Genomic DNA, 24,054 nt, shown 5'->3' on the forward strand with positions numbered 1-24,054 from the left:
TGAAACATGAAGGATAACATTTTTATTCGTATTTTTAGATTTATCTTGTCATTTTATGGTATATTGAATATAAACTAGGTTAAAATTTTCGTCTTACTAATATCGAACATTTTTTGCATCGTAAAGTAGCGATTGCGACCAGTGTGCGTCGTGGCGAAAAGATATACGGTTATGCTCCTGTTTATCGATCTCTTCTTTGAGAGGTACTCCAAATGTCACTCTCACACTATAGGTACACTCAGATGGAAAAAAAACGCAATGGAAACTTTTTTATATTTTTTTTTTACTTTTAGCCCTATTTTTTTAGCAAACTGTATATACAGGGTGGTCCGAACTGTATTCCGGAAACTTCGGCAGCATATTCTGCAGATAAAAATAAGTAAAACAGTTCGTATAAATGTATGTCCTAAAATGCGTAGTTTTGGAGATACAGGGTGTAGAAGATTCATTTTTATTTCGATTTTTTCCAAATAACTTCTGAAGTAACGTCAATATTTGGATGAAAATTGGTGTCTGGGAGATTTTTGACATGAGAAATTTGATTTTGATGTCAATATGACTCGTACTTATAGAGGGCACAACCTATATGTATTTTAACTGTTTTGAAGAGTAGGTAATAACTTTTCGTTCGTACCTGTATAACACGACTGAGTAAAAAAATATACATTTCCGTAATTCTTTACGTAAAAAATGTTTCTTGGTAAAAATCGTTACGAGCAACCGTTCTCAAGATATTTAGAATGAAAGTAGTCAATATATGTCATTATTGACTAAAAATAAACATGTTGAGTAGATAGTTATTTCATTGAAATTATAAATTTGGGAACTTTTTTTTTTAATTAATCATAAATTTTTCTTCGAAAAAATGACGATAAAACAGTTTCTGTTGAACTTTTGGAACAAAAACGAAAAACAAAAATTAAAAAAAGTAGCTTAGTGATGTGAAAAACCGCATCTTTGTACCTCTACGCACTGTAAAACTTGACTGTAAAACACTCGAAAATGGGACACCCTGTATAGGGTGGGTTAGGTTAGGTTTGGGACAAAATGGACGCTTTTAAAGGGAAGCCCACTTTTCTATAGGCGATGGACGAAAACTAGTATCGGTGTCTGGAGCTTAATTTTTATCAAAAACATGATGGTGAAAGCAGCACATGGATATCTGCTGCCGTTTCAGAGTTACGGGGTGTTTTACAAAAACGTGCATTTTTAACAAATCGCTGTAACTTTTTTGCTATGGAGAATTTTGTATTTTTATGAAAACATTTCCAAAGCACCTTTTTACGTAGAATTTAATGGTTTAAATATATATTTTTTTAAATTAATAATTGAAAAGTTATCAACACAAAAATTGATTTTTTATTTGGGACACCCTCAATATAAATTTGAATTAACTGAAAAGGACTTAAATTACCTTTCCAAAAATATAGCACACTTATGATATTTTGTTATAGTCCCCTTCGAAATACATAATTTTTTAAAGTTCGCCACTTTTAACTAGTAGGCTCTGGACCCCTTATTGATGATCTGCCCCGGAACTCGAAAACATATTTTTCCGGCAAGACGAGGCACCACCTCAGAACGTTGAAGTTATCAGCCAATTTTTGCAGCCAATTTCGAAAATAATTGAATAGCTAACCAACATTCCAGCCGTCTGTCGTCGAGGCTGCCGGATTTAGCGTCTATTTTTTATTTTTGCGGAAGAATAAAGGTTCTTATTTTTAAATTACACGTTTAATCTAGATAATAATTAGAAGTACTTAGTGGTAATGCTAGGGTCTGTTTCACCCCCACTGAGTTAACAAATTTCGCGAGCAATGTTCAAAAACGGTCCCGTCTGTCCATAACAGAAGACGGTCGACTTGTCGAACGCCTGTAGCAAAATATCATGTCTTAGTTTGCTCTTTATTTTTATTGTTATTGGATATAGTTTAAATGTGTTGATGTTGTTAAATATATTTAGTTAAAATTGTTATAAAATACAGCATCTCTCATTGCAAATATTATTTTCGTTTTAATTGCTGCTTACAGTACATCTGCTGGATCTGTGTCTATGAAAGGAATGCGGACAAAAAACATTTAAATAAACAGCAATATATTTTATACGTCGACTTGACGAAGTACGTCACCGCAAATCGCTCCGCCCACTCATTCTATTGGCCACTTGCAAATTTGTAGAATTTTTATTGATGGGACGCGTCGTCTAATTTTTTACGAAAAACATCGAGAGAATATCGTTTCCCCTCTCACGGATATCCCGTAGCTACAGAACGGACAGACGTACTGTACAGCTAGAATTTTTTTTGTATTACAGCCGGCGTCGTTCAAAGCCTACTTATTCAAAGTGGGCGAATTTTTAAAAACTGTATCTTGAAGAGGAATCGAGCAAAATATCAAGTAGCTATGCTATATTTTTGAAAAGGTAATTTTAAATTATTTTCAATGAATTAAAAATATATAGTGTGTCCCATATAAAAAAATCAAATTTTCTGTTGATAATTCTTAAAATATTATAGTTAAACCATTAAATCATACGTAAAAAGGTGCTTTGGAAATGTTTACATAAAAATACAAAATTTTTCATATTAAAAAAGTTACCGCGACGTTAAAAATGCACATTTTTGAAAAACACCCCGTAACGCCGAAACGGTAATAGACATCGATGTGCCGTTTTCACAATCATGTTTTTAATAAAAATTGTCTATCTCCTATATAAAAGGGTGTTTCCCTTTAAAAGCGTCCAATTTGGCCCACTCTGTACAATGAACCATACAATGACTTCATCTGTAACACTGTATATTTTCTGTGCTGGTTTTAGTAGTAATTTCCCACCTTTCCCTATCATATTATTAGGTCGTAAAACATAAATCGATCTTAACAAGTACGTAACATTAGAAGGAGCGATTTTATCGAGTGCGAAGAGACAACTATACCTCCCGACCTTTGAGGTTAATAGCCCGCGCATAATCGTTAAACGAAATAAAAAACACTCAGCACTATTAATTGCAGTTGGGTTTTTTACGTTTAACTGAACAAGATGTTTATATAATCATGATTGGCCATTATGCTTCATAAAATCATTCATTAAAATGTTAAAAGTTCGTATAAATGACCGGCTCTTCTAACGATGGCGTATATATTGCGGCAGTTTGGAACAGATGCACTTTAGTAATTAAGCTGAAAGATAAATGAGTAGGAGCTGGTTAAGAGTTGGGCGAAAGCAAAACAAAAAAAGCTTAGGTAGCATCTTGAAGAAGTAATAGTTGCTGTTCTGATTTATTTATGCATTAACCAAGATCATCTGTGGCATAAGAGTTGACCAAATTTTTATAAATTTGTGTGTAATCTTCACTTGAATTAGAGATGGGTAGATCCGGATTTCGGTATGGCAATGGAATCACCTCTCTCTCCTTTGTTAAGTCATATTTTTATGGAAGATTTTGAAAATAATACAATAAATAGTTTTTCATAAAAACCTGTAATATGGCTACATTATGTTGATATTTTTGCCAGGGCCGGACTTAACGAAGTTGCCGCCCCAGGCCAAAAAAAAATTGCCGCCCCTTAACATTTTTTTAATTAAAAAAAATACGGATATATAAAACATTTATTTGAATACAGGACCAACAACACAATAGACCGACAGAACAGATCAACACAGAACATAAAATAAATATTAAAATATTCATATAAAATGACAACAAACGAACAACAAAACTATAAGGTTTGCTTATATGCCTATAAGGTTTCCTACGTACTTTTTTGTTCGCAAAATTATCAATTACTTCATCGTAATTGATAGTTTTTAAAAGGTCGGACTCAATATATAAAACTGCCAAATGATTTAGACGTTCTGTTTCCATAGTGGACCGTAAATAAGTTTTAATACGTTTCAATGCAGAAAACGAGCGTTCAGCAGAACAGTTAGTAATAAAAGTACATGTGAAGATTCTTAATGCTATGAAAGTATTTGGAAACAGGTCGTGAGCGTTTTTTTCATAAATTACTTTAAGAAGCTCTCTAGCAGATGGTTTTGCTGACTTAATGCATTTTATAAATTCACTAAAATGTATTAATTCATTAGGGATTGACTCATCTAAATCATTTGGATAACAGGTTATTAAATGTCTGGACTTATCGGTAATGTTAATACTTAAAGTAGATAAATCACACTAAAGAAACCAAATTTGGTTGAAAAGTCATTGCAGGCACTTTTCAAAACAAAACTATTCTCATTTACGTGTAAAAACGTTGAATAGCCAAGCTCTCATTTACGTGTAAAAACGTTGAATAGCCAAGCTCCAGAAATACATGCATTTATAATATTTGTGATGAGGAACCCAAAATAAGAAGATTACTTTGCTTAGTCTTGACCACTCTTTCGTTGGTCTGGTCAATAAAAACGATAAGACGCGAATTTAAAGTTTCGAAGAGAATCAAACTGGCCGCTACAATATTTTGAGGGGATGCAACGCATCACCCGCAGTCTAAAATTTGTAGACCGAAACCCCATTTTTCTTTCATTACCGATTTACTTTCGAGCACGATCGATTATAACGACCGCATTTAGCGTTATCGAGAAAAAGACTGTCGACCGACCGGGCAATTATTCGGTATTTAAATCGATTAATCGTTCGATTTGCGGATGCAACAGTTGAAATTGAAAATTCGTGAAAAAATCAACAAAGTCGACGACGTATTTCTGGTCACTGGGTCACGGCAAAATCGATCGGTCGTGGAATATATTTGAAATTTAAATAGCCGCTAAATGGGATATAAATCGCCGGGCTATCGGAACTGTCGCCAGTAATTTATCTTATCGAATGGCTTTGTATTGTGGTGCGGATGCCGTTTGCACAACAACGCGCGTACTACTGCTAAAATAGTATGCCGTTCGGAGATTATCGGGAATTTATCAATATTCAATGAGCATAACGAGAGAGCCATATGCTTGTTCTGAAGTAAAATGGGAAACGATAATAAAAATGCGTTTTCCATTGTTAAGAAGTATAGGGTAGTTTCATTTATAATTCTAGTATTAGATTAGATTATATTTTTGAGGTGGTTGTTCCACTGCGACCTTTTCGGTTGTGGGGAATAAATTTATTATTAAATAACATTATCATCATCAAAAGAATATATCAAAACCAAATTATAACGAGAAAACATTCCTGGACTGGGTCCTTTCGAACTGGATGGAATGTGTCCATCAGCAGTTTACCATTAGCTGAAGAAGTATGATTCTTTGGTTGTGGGTATAAATTTATTATTAAATAACATTATTATCATCAAAAGAATATATTAAAACCGAATTATAACGAGAAAACTTTCCTGGACTGGGTCCTTTCGAACTGGACAGAATAGTCCATCAGCAGTTTACCATTAGCTGAAGAAGTATGATTCTTTGGTTGTGGGGTATAAATTCATTATTAGCTAACATTATTATCATCAAAAGAATATATTAAAACCGAATTATAACGAAAAAACTTTCCTGGACTGGGTCCTTTCGAACTGGATGGAATTTTTCCATCAGCAGTTTACCATTAGCTGAAGAAGTATGATTCTTCGGTTGTGGGGTATAAATTCAATATTAAATAACATTATTATCATCAAAAGAATATATCAAAACCAAATTATAACGAGAAAACATTCCTGGACTGGGTCCTTTCGAACTGGATGGAATGTGTCCATCAGCAGTTTACCATTAGCTGAAGAAGTATGATTCTTTGGTTGTGGGTATAAATTTATTATTAAATAACATTATTATCATCAAAAGAATATATTAAAACCGAATTATAACGAGAAAACTTTCCTGGACTGGGTCCTTTCGAACTGGACAGAATAGTCCATCAGCAGTTTACCATTAGCTGAAGAAGTATGATTCTTCGGTTGTGGGGTATAAATTCAATATTAAATAACATTATTATCATCAAAAGAATATATTAAAACCGAATTATAAAGAGAAAACTTTCCTGGACTGGGTCCTTTCGAACTGGATGGACTGTGTCCATCAGCAGTTTACCTTTAGCTGAAGAAGTATGATTCTTCGGTTGTGGGGTATAAATTTATTATTAAATAACACTATTATCATCAAAATAATATATTAAATCCGAATTATAACGAGAAAACTTTCCTGGACTGGGTCCTTTTGAACTGGATGGCATGTGTCCATCAGCAGTTTACCATTAGCTGAAGAAGTATGATTCTTCGGTTGTGGGGTATAAATTCATTATTAAATAACGTTATTATCATCAAAAGAATATATTAAAACCGAATTATAACGAGAAAACTTTCCTGCAATGGGTCCTTTTGAAGTGGATGGCATGCGTCCATCAGCAGTTTACCATTAGCTGAAGAAGTATGATTCTTCGGTTGTGGGGTATAAATTCATTATTAAATAACATTATTATCATCAAAAGAATATATTAAAACCGAATTATAACGAGAAAACTTTCCTGGACTGGGTCCTTTTGAACTGGATGACATGTGTCCATCAGCAGTTTACCATTAGCTGAAGAAGTATGATTCTTCGGTTGTGGGGTATAAATTTATTATTAAATAACATTATTATCATCAAAAGAATATATTAAAACCGAATTATAACGAGAAAACTTTCCTGGACTGGGGCCTTTCGAACTGGATGGAATGTGTCCATCAGCAGTTTACTATTAGCTGAAGAAGTATGATTCTTGAGTTGGGGGTATAAATTCATTATTAAATAACATTATTATCATCAAAGGAATATATTAAAACCGAATTATAACGAGAACACTTTCCTGGGGTGGGTCCTTTCGAACTGGATGGAATGTGTCCATCAGCAGTTTACCATTAGCTGAAGAAGTATGATTCTTCGGTTGTGGGGTATAAATTCATTATTAAATAACATTATTATCATCAAAAGAATATATTAAAACCGAATTATAACGAGAAAACTTTCCTGGACTGGGTCCTTTCGAAGTGGATGGAATGTGTCCATCAGCAGAGTACCATCAGCTGAAGAAGTATGATTCTTGAGTTGGGGGGTATAAATTCATTATCAAATACCATTATTATCATCAAAAGAATATATTAAAACCGAATTATAACGAGAAAACTTACCTGGACTGGATCATTTTGAACTGGATGGCATGTGTCCATCAGAAGTTTACCATTAGCTGAAGAAGTATGATTCTTCGGTTGTGGGGTATAAATTCATTATTAAATAACATTATTATCATCAAAAGAAGATATTGAAACTGAATTATAGCGAGAAAACTTTCCTGGACTGGGTCCTTTTGAACTGGATGGCATGTGTCCATCAACAGTTTACCATTAGCTGAAGAAGTATGATTCTTCGGTTGTGGGGTATAAAATCTTTATTAAATAACATTATTATCATCAAAAGAATATATTAAAACCGAATTATAATGAGAAAACTTTCCTGGACTAGGTCCTTTCGAACTGGATGGAATGTGTCCATCAGCAGTTTACCATTAGCTGAAGAAGTATGATTCTTGAGTTGGGTGGTATAAATTCATAATTAAATCACATTATTATCATCAAAAGAATATATTAAAACCGAATTATAACGAGAAAACTTTCCTGGACTGGGTCCTTTCGAACTGGACAGAATAGTCCATCAGCAGTTTACCATTAGCTAAAGAAGTAGGATTCTTGAGTTGGGGGTGTATAAATTCATTATTAAATAACATTATTATCATCAAAAGAATATATTAAAACCGAATTATAACGAGAAAACTTACCTGGACTGGATCATTTTGAACTGGATGGCATGTGTCTATCAGAAGTTTACCATTAGCTGAAGAAGTATGATTCTTCGGTTGTGGGGTATAAATTCATTATTAAATAACATTATTATCATCAAAAGAAGATATTGAAACTGAATTATAGCGAGAAAAACTTTCCTGGACTGGGTCCTTTTGAACTGGATGGCATGTGTCCATCAACAGTTTACCATTAGCTGAAGAAGTATGATTCTTCGGTTGTGGGAGTATAAAATCTTTTTATTAAATAACATTATTATCATCAAAAGAATATATTAAAACCGAATTATAATGAGAAAAAAACTTTCCTGGACTAGGTCCTTTCGAACTGGATGGAATGTGTCCATCAGCAGTTTACCATTAGCTGAAGAAGTATGATTCTTGAGTTGGGTGGTATAAATTCATAATTAAATCACATTATTATCATCAAAAGAATATATTAAAACCGAATTATAACGAGAAAACTTTCCTGGACTGGGTCCTTTCGAACTGGACAGAATAGTCCATCAGCAGTTTACCATTAGCTAAAGAAGTATGGTTCTTGAGTTGGGGGGTATAAATTCATTATTATCATCAAAAGAATATATTAAAACCGAATTATAACGAGAAAACTTTCCTTGACTGGGTTCTTTTGAACTGGATGGCATGTGTCCATCAGCAGTTTACCATTAGCTGAAGAAGTATGATTCTTCGGTTGTGGGGTATAAATTTATTATTAAATAACATTATTTATTATCATCAAAAGAATATATTAAAACTGAATTATATCGAGACAAGTTTTCTGGACTAGGTCCTTTTGAACTGGATGGCGTGTGTCCATCAGCAGCTTACCATTAGCTGAAGAAGTATGATTCTTCGGTTGTGGGTATAAATTTATTATTAAATAACATTATTATCATCAAAAGAATATACTAAAACTGAATTATAACGAGAAAACTTTCCTGGACTGGGTCCTTTTGAACTGGATGGCATGTGTCCATCAGCAGAGTACCATCAGCTGAAGAAGTATGATTCTTTGGTTGTGGGGTATAAATCCATTATTAAATAACATTGTTATCATCAGAAAAATATATTAAAACCGAATTATAACGAGAAAACTTTTCTGGACTGGGTCCTATCGAATTGGATGGAATGTGTCCATCAGCAGTTTACCATTAGCTGAAGAAGTATGATTCTTCAGTTGGGGGGTATAAATTCATTATTAAATAACATTATTATTATCAAAGGAATATATTAAAACCAATTTATAACGAGAAAACTTTTCTGGATTGGGTCCTATCGAACTGGATGGAATGTGTCCATCGGCAGTTTACCATTAGCTGAAGAAGTATGATTCTTGAGTTGGAGGGTATAAATTCATTATTAAATAACATTATTATCATCAAAAGAATATATTAAAACCGAATTATAACGATAAAACTTTCCTGGACTGGGTCCTTTCGAACTGGATGGAATGTGTCCATCAGCAGTTTACCATTAGCTGAAGATGTATGATACTTTAGTTGTGGGGGGTATAAATTCATTATTAAATGATATTATTATCATAAAGGAATATATTAAAACCGAATTATAACGAGAAAACTTTCCTGGACTGGGTCCTTTCGAACTGGATGGAATGTGTCCATCAGCAGTTTACCATTAGCTGAAGAAGTAAGATTCTTGAGTTGGGGGGTATAAATTCATTATTAAATAACATTATTATCATCAAAAGAATATATTAAAACCGAATTATAACGAGAAAACTTTCCTGAACTGGGGCCTTTCGAACTGGATGGAATGTGTCCATCAGCAGTTTACCATTAGCTGAAGAAGTATGATTCTTCGGTTGTGGGGTATAAATTCATTATTAAATAACATTATTATCATCAAAAGAATATATTAAAACCGAATTATACAAGAAAACTTTCCTGGACTGGGTCCTTTCTAACTGGATGGAATGTGTCCATCAACAGTTTACCATTAGCTGAAGAAGTATGATTCTTGAGTTGGGGGGTATAAATTCATTATTAAATACCATTATTATCATCAAAAGAATATATTAAAACCGAATTATAACGAGAAAACTTTCCTGGACTGGATACTTTTGAACTAGATGGCATGTGTCCATCAGAAGTTTACCATTAGCTGAAGAAGTATGATTCTTCGGTTATAGGGTATAAATTCATTATTAAATAACATTATTATCATCAAAAGAAGATATTAAAACTGAATTATAGCGAGAAAATATTCCTAGACTGGGTCCTTTTGAACTGGATGGCATGTGTCCATCAACAGTTTACCATTAGCTTAAGAAGTATGATTCTTCGGTTGTGGGGTATAAATTCATCAGTAAATAACATTGTTATCATCAAAAGAAGATATTGAAACTGAACTATAACGATAAAACTCTCCTGGACTGGGTCATTTTGAACTGGATGGCATGTGTCCATCAACAGTTTACCATTAGCTGAAGAAGTATAATTCTTCGGTTGTGGGGTATAAATTCATTATTAAATAACTATATTATCATCAAAAGAAGATATTAAAACTGAATTATAGCGATAATACTTTCCTGGACTGGGTCCTTTTGAACTGGATGGAATGTGTCCATCAGCAGTTTACCATCAGCTGAAGAAGTATGATTTTTGAGTTGGGGGGTATAAATTCATTATCAAATACCATTATTATCATCAAAAGAATATATTAAAACCGAATTATAACGAGAAAACTTTCCTGGACTGGGTCATTTCGAACTGGATGGAATGTGTCCATCAGCAGTTTACCATCAGCTGAAGAAGTATGATTCTTGAGTTGGGGGGTATAAATTCATTATCAAATACCATTATTATCATCAAAAGAATATATTAAAACCGAATTATAACGAGAAAACTTTCCTGGACTGGGTCATTTCGAACTGGATGGAATGTGTCCATCAGCAGTTTACCATCAGCTGAAGAAGTATGATTCTTGAGTTGGGGGTATAAATTCATTATCAAATACCATTATTATCATCAAAAGAATATATTAAAACCGAATTATAACGAGAAAACTTTCCTGGACTGGGTCATTTCGAACTGGATGGAATGTGTCCATCAGCAGTTTACCATCAGCTGAAGAAGTATGATTCTTGAGTTGGGGGGTATAAATTCATTATCAAATACCATTATTATCATTAAAAGAATCTATTAAAACCGAATTATAACGAGAAAACTTTCCTGGACTGGGTCATTTCGAACTGGATGGAATGTGTCCATCAGCAATTTACCATTAGCTGAAGAAGTATGATTCTTCGGTTGTGGGGTATAAATTTATTAGAGGCAGCAGCTTTTATATATGAACGGATTATTTATTCATTAGCATTATCTCACAAAGAATAGACGGCGCACCCTGTATATTCGCAGTAATTAACATTTCAACTCTTCTGATTCCATAATATTCTCTCCCGCTGAGCGCGCTCGTCCGGCAGGAGCAAAAATGCTGCAGCAGCAGAAAGAAGAGACTGAAAGTAAAATAAAAACGGAGAGGCAGAAACAACGAGCGTTTCCATCTAACGAAAAAAAGTAGAAAAGAATGACGGTTACCTACCCAGAATAGTCCGACTCCGACTATTCCTCCTAGCCCAACGACTTTAGATGAAATTCTATTCAGACTATAGTCGGACTCATCGGACCACCAAGGTTTCCGTAAAATAAAGACTTTATTTTTATGATTTAATTAGAGATGTATAATTTTCAGATTTTTCCCTATACCTGTAGTATAAGATATTAGTTGCCAAATTTCATAGTTCTAGGTCAACGAAAAATATCTATAAATTTTAACCGGCCGTATTTTTTTACGTTAACTTAGAAGTTTGATTTTTTCACAGTTTCAAGTCTAGATCTGAGTATATATGGTTTTAATATCAACTAGAAAGCTTAAAAGCAACTTGAAATCGCATCTGAGATGGCTCTCATAGGAAACTGTGATTGCGATATTTTCTAGTTGCGAGTTTCAATTTAGGCAAGTAGTATTCCTATAGCTGCGATTTGCGACTTTGTTGCGATTTGCGATTTTGTTGCAATTGCGATTTTGTAAACTGGGACCGTGATTTATATCTGCGAGTTTGAATTTTTGGGAGCTCCGATTTGCGATATTGGTGCGAATGTAAGTTTCTGGTCTATTGAAGCATTTTATAGTAAACTGTGATTGAATTTTCTCTCTGATATTATTTAGTTATAGAGAAGGTATTATTGTCTAAAGCTACGATCATAATATACCGGGTGTTTTTCAAGAGTGGTTCACCTCTATAACTTTTTTATTTTTTCTGATAAAAACGAGATTTGACCACCGGAAATGATTACAGCTTTTGATTTTTAACTGACATCTTCGGTATTTTTTTACTTTATTCGATAGAAAATGACACTCTGAATAGAATGGCATATCATATGGCAACTTTTGACGTTTTTGCTTACAAAAATCGTATTCCAAAATTCAACCTAGAAGGACATAGCTGTGTTAAAAACACTAATTTTAATCAAGATGCCTTGGAAAAATAGATTTGATCGTCTATTGTTTTTTCCGCGTCTTGTCCTGGTCAGTTAAAAGATCCGTAAATCGTATTTATAATCCTATCTCAATTTTTTCAAATGGAACGTGGATGGCTCATTGGCATTTTTAAACATTTAAAAAAAAATTGATAACTATTAAAATTGCAATCACAAGTTAAAAAAAATAAAAATCGCAATGGCAGTTTCAATTACTATTGGAGAATCACAGTTTTGCTCATCCCTAGTCTTAACAGATAGACGGATGGACAACAAAGTTATATAAAGGATCCGTTCTTTACTTTAGGTACGGAACCTGAAAAATAAGAAATTAGAAAGTTCAAACTTTTGAAGGAGTTTGTTTCTATTTGGTAAGTAAATGAAAGAATCACAATCTTGTTAATAAATCTGTTATGGGAAGTATCCGCTATATTGTTTTTTTTTCTATTTGTCCACGCATTTTGAGTTTTTCATTAAAATTGCTTATAATTTTAATATGAAATAATGTGCACACAGTCCCACCCTGCCAAGTTGGATACGACGTTTCGTTTAGATCATCAGGGTGAGACTAAGGATTTGATATTGAAGAAAAATGTGCGTCGATTTCGGCATAATTGGGGTCAAGCTATAGGATGACGCCCTCAGCGTTGATGCCTCTAAATGGACGAAATTATCAGGATTTTTCTTAATTATTCGTCGATTAGTACTCGGTACGTGGATAGAGGTACCTGAATGGAATCCTCAGACGGAAAGAAGGACATTTTTCTTCATTTTTTTTAAGTCGTGCCGCTTGACAGCTTCAAAACTGAAATAGTTTTTAGGTTTGGGCATAGACAAACAAATAAAAAGAGACTGACAAATCTCATGGTAAAGAGTGGGACCGCGTTCCCGTAGCGCAACTCAGAATAACAATTTTGAAACCAATTAGCAGGACCATGGCAGGACGTACGTCTTTATTGCTATCTTTCTTTATTATGTGTGCTTTATATGAAAAAGAAAGAGATAGGTATAGAACGTATCGTAAGACATTATCGCACATTCTGGCTGGCGGAAAATTTAAATTAGCCATTATTAGTAGTATTCTTTCATTCCGAAACTGAAAATTTTCACTTAAACTGATTTATTCCCTATACCACGTAAAGGGAACGTGGTGTAGGGAATAAATCAGTTTAAGTCAAAATTTGCAGTTTCTTTCAGAACGAAAGAATACTACTATTATAGGGGAAATTATAAAAAAAAGCAAAAATTGTACTGTTTTATAAACATATTTATTTATACATAAAAATAAATAAACTTTTTATAATATAATAACAAAAAATAACAGTGTTTATTCCACCCACCTACCAATTTTAACTGCAGAAGAACTGACTGTTGCAGGAAACGATCGGCCAATTTTTTTAAAGGGCATTAAAAATCTCATTTTCGAAAAAACTGCCTAACTGCAATAACAAAGTGAATATCCAAGCAAAGAAGACTTTACGAGAATCATGATCCTGAACCATTTTCAAGTCCAGTTTTAATCCTAAAACAAAAGTAAAATAGGTATACTAATAAAGTTTCTAGTTACTATAAACCAGCTATAAACTACCTACCCAAAAAATGAATAAAATTAATTGTATTAATTTGTTATGTTAAGAGAGGTTCGAAATATTTTTGACACTACTACTTCTACTTTTTTCTTAATAAGATGATAAATATAACTACTTACTTTTATTTTACCGGGTGTCTTTAACATATCTATCAGAGAAAGGGGGCACCAATACATATAGAAAATAGATGACACTGGCTCCAGCAGCAAATAAAATAACAAATAGTATAACCTAAAATTATAAGTAACAAAATATAAACACCTATATGGAACAAAGAAATTTGTTCCCTATCCGTATTCATAAGTTAATAAAATGGAGAGTTTAGAAAAAAAGGTAAATCACCAAAAGAAAAATTAACAAACACGACGAATTGTCATGATGTTGTCATCTTGGTTGTCATGATGACGAAAACGAAAGGCGATTGTTCTAATTTCTATTTAGAAACTACGTTTTATATGGCCGCTTCTTTCTCTCTTGTTATATTAGAATGAGATAGTGGGCCCAATAGACGCAATGCGCAGATCAACATAAATAGAACGAAATTTTGCGTTCTGAGTTGCGCTACGGGAACGTTGTCCCTCTCTTTGCCATTTAATTTGCCAGTCTCTTTTTATTTATTTGTCTATGGGTTTGGGTGTCACTTAGTTACCATAGTAACTAAATAATGAGGTCGAACAAAAATCGAAAAATACATTTTAATTATTTGATTTTCAAACACAAATTGATGTGGAATTTTCTTACCAAAACCACACGAGGTCAAATTATTTTCGGAAATATTTTCGAGCCCATGAACATTTTGTTTTATATTCATGAGAGAAAATAATTTGACCTCTAGTGGTCTCTATTACTTACTAATGAAAATCCAGCTCCATAAAAATATTCATAATTAATATTCATAATTAACTTCAATATAGCCTCATGATGGGACTATAGCCTCGAAACTAGTAGCCTTTTGTATAAATACACACTGACAAACGTGTTTAGGATTCCCAACACGTTTCCCAAGCATTTTTATCCTACAAGTCTAAAGTTATTGGACTAGGCAGCGTATAGAGACAGAGAAGAGCGTCGTAGTAGGTACTTGGAATTAATCATAAAGGCAAATTTATTGGCCCCTTCGCAAACGACGGCCGGCAGCAGCGCCATCTGCCGCCGATGCAAAGCACAAGTCAAAGGTCGAGCGCTCGGCTTGATGCGAATTCAACAGCTCACTTCACTCCGATAGTCGCAGAACGGACAAAAGAAGAAAAAGAAGAAGAAATTTTGCATAATGATTTCAACGAAGAGGCGCTTATTAAATTTTCATTTTATTCAAATGGTGTAAATCTGGAAATACATTTTGTCCAAAATCATCATCATCATCATCACCATTCCAAGTCTTCTTAGGTTTTCCACGTTTTCTTCGATGTTGGGGTATCCATTGCATAATTTGTTTTGGAAGTCGGGTGTTATTCATCGTCTGGACATATCCGTACCACACAAGTTTTTGGCCTTCGATGTCGGTTGCCAAAGATCCCTCTATTCCTATTCTCTGTCGGATTTCTTCGTTTCCGACTCTATCCTAAGGTTCTTCTATAGGCATCCATTTCTACCGCTTCCAGTTTTCTTCGGTTGGCTTCCGTTATTCGCCAAGTCTCTGTGCCATATAGTACACTGCTCTTTACTAGGGTCTCGTATATATTGACCTTCCGTTTGTTCCCTATTTCATTACTCCAAAATACTCCATTCAGACAGCCAATTGTTTGCTTGTGATATTCGTTTTTTTTATTTCTTTGTAATCTTTAGCTGTTTTATCAAATATCACTCCTAGGTAGGTGTAGTCATTGCAGGCTTCTATCTCTTCATTTTCTAGATGTACGCTAGATAATTCTGATCAAGATGCCTTGGAAAAATAGATTTGATCGTCTATTGTTTTTCGCTTCTTGTCCTGGCCAGTTAAAAGATGCCCAAATCGTATTTTTAGTCGTATCTCAATTTTTTCAAATGGAACGAGAATGGCCCATTGGCATATTAAGAAAAGGCATTTTTTTTACGAATAATTTGGTTTGGTAAATATTAAAATTGCAATCGCAGGTTACAGTCGCTTGGATTTAAATATCGCAATCGCAGTTTTGCTCATCTCTAGTTTTAACAGACTGACAGACGGACGGACAACAAATTTATATAAAGGTTCCGTTTTTTTCTTTTGAGGTACGGATCGGACGGTACGGTAATCTGGAAATATATTTTGTCTAAAATCATCATCATCACCATCATTTAGCTTATTCCGTCCACTGCTGAATAAAAACCTCCCTTAACTTTAGCTAATTTCTTTCTATTTTGTGCCACTTGAATGGTAGGCTATTAAGATCGGCAAATTTTTTTTTTAATTTCACTCAAAATGAGTTATTTGGGTCATAAATGACCTGAATACAAAATATTTTTATGGTGTCCGTCTGTAACACGATAACTCAAAAACCGCTAAACCGATTTTAACCAAATTTGGCACAAAAATACTGTGGCCCCGAGAATCTGGCCATTACTTTTTGGTGGGGGTGGGGGTTGGTTAGGGGGTATGGGAGGGGGTTAAACGTTTTAAAAAATGGTAACTCCAAAATTACAGTAGCTAGCGAAACGCGGTTTTCAATTTAAGATTAGGAATAATATTTGCAACAAAATTTGTAATAACATCAAAATCAGTCAAAGTCGCAGTTTTTGAGATATTCCGTGTTTCCGTAGTCCGTTTTTGAGAAAATCCGTGTGGAGAACTCCAATCTCCCATCGGACGCGACCCCAGGTGGCGGATAGGGGAAATAACCGCGGACAAAATTGGAAAAATTCCTTTACTTTGAAACTAAAAGAACTGCCTACCAACTTTTTATTAACATATTTTAGTATATGGGCGGCTATACAGGGTGAGTTTCCTACGATGTTCTCTATGGGCAACTCGGAAACTACTGGAGATAGAGAGTCGGTTAAATGGGGAAAGAATTGCAGTTTTGTGGGGTCATAAATATGCGCCTTTCAGATTTTTTAAAAAGTTCATGGCTTACTAGATATTTCGAAAAAAACAAATTTCGGCTTTTTAAAAATTGTCCGTAATTCCATTATAAGCTTTTTTAGATAAAAAAATTTCAGATAAAAGTTGTAGATAATCACATCCTTAATGAGACTGTGTCCTGAAATTGTCATACTCAATCTTTGTGAATTAAAATAAACAAAAATTGTAAATAAGAGTTTTTCAAATGAAGAAAAGCGTGTAGGATTATTGGTTCAACTTTTTTTGGCCATACAGTTTCGAGGATACGTTGACCAGTGAAAGTAATTTACGTTTTTTTAGAGAACGGTTTTCAATGGTGTTCTAATTTTGTTATGATTTATTCTTATAAAAGACAAAATATATTATTAATCTATATTATAAAGTTATTTTAGAAAATTTTCAAAAAATCCGCAATTGTTTTGAGTACATAAATGCATCTTTTAAAACTGAATTTCTAGCTATTCTCACAGAACCACCGGTCGACTTAATTAAACTTCTCCTGTTCCGCCTCTTCGAGTGCCCCTCATAAGTTCTTCTGTAAACCTTGTTGTTAACCATACCGCATAAAAAAAATCTAAAATGGATAGGTCAAGTGACCGAGGAGACCCATGCAATTTGGTCCACCTCTTTCTATCCCAGAGTCTAGATAATTATGATATAAATAATTTTTAACATTTCTTTCATTGTGTGTTTTGTGGGGGGATTGGGGTTGGTGTGTCATAATGAAAGTCATGTTGGAACCACTCTATTAATGGGCGAGTATTAATAAATTTAACTTTTCTAACATGTCTTGAAAACCTTTCTCTACAAAACGTAAGTACGTTCACCGGTCAACGTATCCTCGAAACTGTATGGCCAAGAAAAGTTGAACCAATAATCCTACACGCTTTTCTTCATTTGAAAAACTCTTATTTACAATTTTTGTTTATTTTAATTCACAAAGATTGAATATGACAATTTCATATTTCTGAGAGCAACGACGATTGAACTTGTTTCCATGGCTAACTAAGTGAAATTAGTCAAGAAAGATAAGAATTGGCTATAACTCAGTAATTTTGTGAAAGAAACATATTATAGCTTATATCGCTGAAAAGCTTAAAAAATGACGCTGTTTATGAACTCATGGTCAACTATGGTTTCCATTTAAAAAAACATATGTTTGTGTCATATTTCAAAAATAACAGACTTTAGAAAAAATCGGAGAACATAATCTCATTAGGGATGTGAATATCTACAACTTTTATCTGAAAACTTTTTGTCTAAAATAGATTATAATGGAATTAGGGACAATTTTTAAAATAGTCAAAATTTGTTTTTTTCGAAATATCTAGTAACCATGAACTCTTTCAAAAATCTGAAAGGCGCTTATTTATGACCCCATAAAACTGCAATTCTTTCCCTATTTAACTGACTCTCTATCTCCAGTAGTGTCCGAGATACCCATAGAGAACATCGTAGGAAACTCACCCTGTACACGTGCCTCCCGGCGTCAATTTTTTGAATTCATAATCTTATCTACTGGAATTTTAATAAAGCAAATCTAAAGTATTTTGTTTCAACGCTTTGCCATTTTCCCAGACTATTACAGTTACACAATTTTATTGCACCAGAAAACTATGTATATGTATATGCGAAAAGCACTATACATTCATTCAAGCTTCTGTAGTATCTAAGTGCAGTTATATCTACCAGATATCATCTCCGTCTTGCAACATAAACTGAATCGATTGAGCAGCCATATTTAACGCTTAAATCTTCACGCAGCCACTCTGCCCATTTTCGGAAGAGCAGTATACGTCACACTTTTTCACGTGCTATAAAGTATCTTATTACGCGGCTATCAATTCATCTTTTAATAAACACATAAACGGTTCTCGGCGATATGTATCGCGCGGCGGCAATAAAATCGGGTAATATCAAAGAGTTATTAAAGCCAGAAGCTAGTAAAACGTGTATATCGTTAGGTATTTGTGGTGGATGAGTTCCCAATCGAGACCGGACTACCACGGAGAAATAATATCCGTGTTCCTACTACGCCGACAGAGTTATATTTATTTAGTTGTGATTTGTACTAAATGAAAAGTGTGCCGAAAAATGTCTGTTTTTATGAGTGTTTTTATCTGCCTTTTGCTAGATTTTGATGCTTTTACCTGTTATCTTCCTTCATTCCGGCTGACGTCTTTTTCCATGATCCATTTATCTTGAATTTTCAAGCTCTCTCTATTGTATGTGTGTGCTCTCTTGTCTCAGCGCACTGGTGTTCTGATCAGCGATGAGGTGTTCCGGTGTTTCCCTTTTTAAAGCTGTACGCACACTGGTGCGATCACGGCTGCGATCGTGATTTCCACGCGGCCGCACAGTGGGGTATTTGACACAGATAGTTGATCGAAATTTTTTTATGTAGACCTTATATAACTAATTGCTATTTTCAATTAAAGAGGAAATAATATGAACAAAATAAAGGATAATTCGTCGATTCTAAAAAAAGAAAGAAAAATCACTGTTCCCACTAATGCCAGTAGTAATATCGCAACTATATAGTTGCGATATTACGAGTCGTAGCATTAGTAGTATTATATAATACTACTAATGCTACTACTGATCCGCGAGCAATGCCCATACCACTAAAGTAGCTACTAATGCCAAATTGTGCTATACTGCTAATGGCACTAATGCGATCGCTTTGTACACAACACTGCCATCGCGGTTTACACCTCACATTAGTATATCACTGTTTGGCAAATTAGAGGAAACCAAGAATGTTTTTCTCATTTTATCAGCAAAGTCGCAAAAAGTCGCAGTATTTTATTTTACTGTATGAAAGCCCAATGTTTACTAAGTAAAACGTATATAGACAATATGCTGAATTCTTCGAAATGCGCAACTAAATCTCTAAGTATAATAAAAATGTCACAAATTTAATCAAATTTTCTGAATGCCTAACTTTTAGTTGCAAAAAAATCGTTAGTATAGAGAATATCAAAATAAATAATACGTTTTTGTAGAATACATACCTGCAGCTTGCTGAGCCATTTTCAATCAAAACAATAATATAAACGTAAAAAGAGCACAAGAACAACAACAATTTATAATTTTAAAATAAAATTTAGCTATTTACCTCTTATCTGGGAGAAGTAACAACTTTGACGTTTCGTTGAAACAAATGAATGCAACTAAACACACCCATAGCAACGCCATTCATGGCAGAGATGATTTAACTTATCATTTATCTTTTTTTGGGAAATCTTAAACACATTTGCTTTTTCGAATTTCGATCACCTTTTTCATGCTAATACCCCACCATGGGCCGGAGCCAAAAGTTGCTGAAGAATACATATATGAGCCGTTTCACATTGGCGCGATCGAGTTTTGGAGACGAAACGGCTTGGCGGCGTTCTATTCTGTGGTGGCGATCAAACTCAACGTGTGACGTGTGACGACCCAACTGATTTTTGCGTTATTTTATTTGTTTTTTCTTGTTGTAATTTAGAAATGGAGTTAACAGAGCAGCTAATTAAGGCTGTAAAAATACACGAAATTCTATATGATTTATCCGATCCAAGTTATAAAAATAATAGAATTAAAAATAAAAAGTTTGAGACAAAATTGGAGTTGCAATTGAATTGGATAGTACATATGTATACATTTTTATTGTTTAAGTTTAAATATTGTAGGTAAATATTTAAGAATGTTTTTTTTCGGTATACATAATTCACATTTTTAATTTGTACCTATGTATACCTACAGGATGGCGCACTACATATAGGTACGGCGGTGAACGTGAACGCGTTGGTGTGTGCTAGAATGATCGCTCATGTTATCGCTGCCCTGATCGTGATCGTGATCGCGGCAGTGATCGCACCAGTGTGCGTTTAGCTTAACCCACAGTTTCTTAGCTTCAATCTAGAGTATTCATTAAGGAGACAACGACCTGTAAAAAACACAAAAAAAAAGAAATGAAGATTTTTCTCCGTCGTAAGTTCTGAGAATTTTTTTAGGAAGCAGATCGGTTCTGAGCCAGAATTCTGTAATTTAGAAAACGCTATGAGCGCTTTTAGAAGCTCAGCCTATATGACGTTAATTCTCGCACAGCGCGCATTTAACTAATGAGTAAAAAAGGAGTCTTTCGTCTAATCTCGATTGAGTGAAAACACTCAGTGCTTTTCACTCTGAGAATTGAAGATTCACTCGGTTCTGTAGAGTGGAAATTTCACTCAATCGGGTGTGGACAGAAATTGAGAAAGTATTGAGTGAAATCTGAGTGAAATTTCACTCATTTTTTTTTACAGTGTTCTTCTATAAATTCCTCAATATGTAATTGATAATTTACGACTTGGCAGCTGTAAATATTGTTCAAAACAATAGGTTATGAAATTTACGTAACATTGACATTTTTCATTGTTTTATCTACATTTGACTATTAGATACCTGAGAAATTGCGATCAAATTGCGATGCTGTCAATATGTGCCAAAATCGATTGCTTGGCGTTCCGCTAATCGAATACTTTCGCTTACCGCTTTGAAAGCGTAACGTTTTTATGTCGAAGTTCCAGAATTCGGGCCCTCTGAAGCTCTCTATGCAGGGTGTCCCAGAAATAAGTGCAAGTATTTCAACTGGTAGTATAATTCAACCCTAGAAACACGCCTATGAGGTTTTTTCCGCGAAATTTTTTTTTTTGAAAATTCGGATTTTTTGAAACAAAAATTGGAATTTTTTTTAGTTTTTAGTTAAAAAAACATAATTTCTTGATAATATGGCAACATAGGTAGTACATTAAATTTACAAGAAAGAAAATCCAGAAAAGATCCAGTGGTTCTCAAAATTTTAGCACAAAATTTTAACACAAAAATCAAATTTTTTTTTGAAATTTTCAAAGTAAAATAATTCAGTTATTTTGGACTTATTTGACGATTTATTTTTGAAACGATAAAGTGAAAATATGTTTCATTTATCGAGATCTACCACCCCTTAAAATACTTGTACTTATTTCTGGGACAGCCTGTATAATATTCCACTATGTGGTCCCTCTTTCCATTTTGTCTAAAAGAAAAAACAACTTTTTAGGACTATATAAAGATTACATTTTGATTTTTTTTTTAATTTTTAGCTGTTTTGTTTTAATACCTACTATTTGAATATAATAATTACTATCTCTGTCTTATATTGATTAAAGTTTTTCTCCTACATATCTCCAAAAAAAAAAGAAATAATTTTACTTTTTTATTTCATAAATTTTCTGGAAATAGAGACAAATCTGCAAGTAGAGCATTCTTTAAGCATTTGAGGACAAGTTAAAATAGAAAGTCTATTTAATTGTTGACATACATAAGATGCATCAGATAAAGTGCAATTTGTCAATAATAATTGCTACCGAATGACAGTTATATAATGATGTAGAACCAGAAGATTTTAACATAGTTACATATAAGACAATTAATCTCTTCTTTATCTAGATTTATGTTGTTAGTTCTTCGACTATCGAAGAAGTAAATTCATTTTAAAGTATATCTGAATCTACAGTATGTCCCCGAATTGTGTTTACAAGAGGAAAAACTTTTTTATTGTTGACATTTGACAGACATTGACTTATATATAGATGGTTATTATTAATTTCCATTTCTCCATTACCTTTATCACCCTTTCCGTAGAAATGGTGATAATGACTTCAATTAAAATTCTAATAATAATAATCTGCCAAAGAATCAAATCGAAATTATATTACCATAGAAACACCTTTTGACTTCATCATTTTTATCATATCGAATTCTCATCTTCATCACATTTTATATCATATATCATATCGAAATTGACAATGACAAAATTATATTTTTGCAAATAACTTTTAGATGCCTATTCCAAATAAAACGAAATTCTGAACGACAGTACTTACGCCTATTCAAAAAAGTCTTATACAATTTTAGCATAAAATCATCATTTTTGCATAAAATCATCACTATGTTTTCATGTTTTTTTTTAATTTCCTCTAAAATGGTATGGAAATTTCGAAAAGTATAAAAGGGATTAACCATTTTAGAACAAGGAATTTTTTAAGAATTAAAACATATGAAAATTGTTTATACAGGGTGAGTCTTAAATAAATACAAATATTTTAGGGGGGGGAGGGGGTTATTTTCCTTCTACACCGACAGAGTTATTTATGTAATTATGATTTGTACTAAATGAAAAGTGTGTTTTTTCTTTTATTTCAGTTTTTTTTCGCGAATTTTTAAAAATTTAAATTTTTAAACTTTTAGACCGAGGTGTTCATAGAGGAGACAATATCCTGTTAAAAACCCGCTGACAATCCGAAGATTGTTCTTATTTAAGTCAAAGAATATCTTTGATTTTTCTCGGTCGTAAGTCCTGAGAAAGTTCTTCTTCCTCTTTGCTTATCAGATATGCCGTAAATGTTTGCCAGTTATCAGCTATGAACTGTCAAAGAATATTCATAAAAAAAACTAAAATCTTGTAACCTGAACTGCCTCGTGATAAGGAGCAGTAAAATTTTCGTTTCTTCTAACATGAATTTAAACCTCGAAATGACGCTATTTATATACCACCCAACTTATGTCGGGCAGTGTAGGCCATCATAGTTTTGAGAGTGCATAAACCATTTTATTACACGGCCACGAATCCGGCTCTTAATAAAATCGTAAACCGTTTTAAAGGCCGTAGCCGTCCGTGTATTACGCGCCGGGGTCATAAAATCGCTTAATATCAAAGAGATATTAAATAGGAAATTCGCGAAAACGGCCGTCTTCGGGTCCGCGAGATCTGCGCGGAATCGAGATCGAATAACGAACAATCGCGGATTTATAGTGCGGCGGCAAATTGAGGGCAGTGTATATATTATTTCGAGGTAAACCCGTTGAATATCTTAGATCGTGTGTGCATCAGATAGATACGTTCTTTGCAAGGTAAAGTTTGAAGCAAAAGACAATGTTTGAACTTTAGACTAAATAAGCCCTTACGAGCGATCAACTCAGTAACCATCAATTCGAAGGTGGTCAGACAACGCCTAGAAAAGCTGAAAAAATTAGGCAAAATAAATTAAGTGTTCGTACTCTGGCTGTCACCCCACCAAGGGATAGAAGGTACCTGAAAAATGAAAAAGCTAATGATCTTGCTAGAAAAGGAGAGAACACTCCACTATCTGGACTAGACCCGTTCTGCTTCCCAA

At 33.7% G+C, this 24,054-nt stretch overlaps 1 protein-coding gene and 1 long non-coding RNA gene across 3 annotated transcripts in view; one reads left to right on the plus strand and one right to left on the minus strand.

Moving 5' to 3' along the window:
* The window catches only part of LOC115882669 (autophagy-related protein 16-1), a 627,679-nt gene that overhangs the window by 395,798 nt on the left and 207,827 nt on the right, over nucleotides 1-24,054 (plus strand). The gene's annotated exons all lie outside the window — the stretch shown is intronic.
* The window catches only part of LOC115882670, a 158,420-nt gene continuing 155,124 nt past the window's right edge, over nucleotides 20,759-24,054 (minus strand). Inside the window, exon 4 of the long non-coding RNA XR_004050228.1 lies at nucleotides 20,759-20,804. This is a non-coding gene — a long non-coding RNA (uncharacterized LOC115882670). The remainder of the gene's footprint in view (nucleotides 20,805-24,054) is intronic.

The sequence above is a fragment of the Sitophilus oryzae genome, unplaced genomic scaffold (genome assembly GCF_002938485.1).
Source record: "Sitophilus oryzae breed Bouriz unplaced genomic scaffold, Soryzae_2.0 scaffold_179_pilon_pilon, whole genome shotgun sequence".
In the NCBI taxonomy this organism is placed as follows: domain Eukaryota; kingdom Metazoa; phylum Arthropoda; class Insecta; order Coleoptera; family Curculionidae; genus Sitophilus; species Sitophilus oryzae.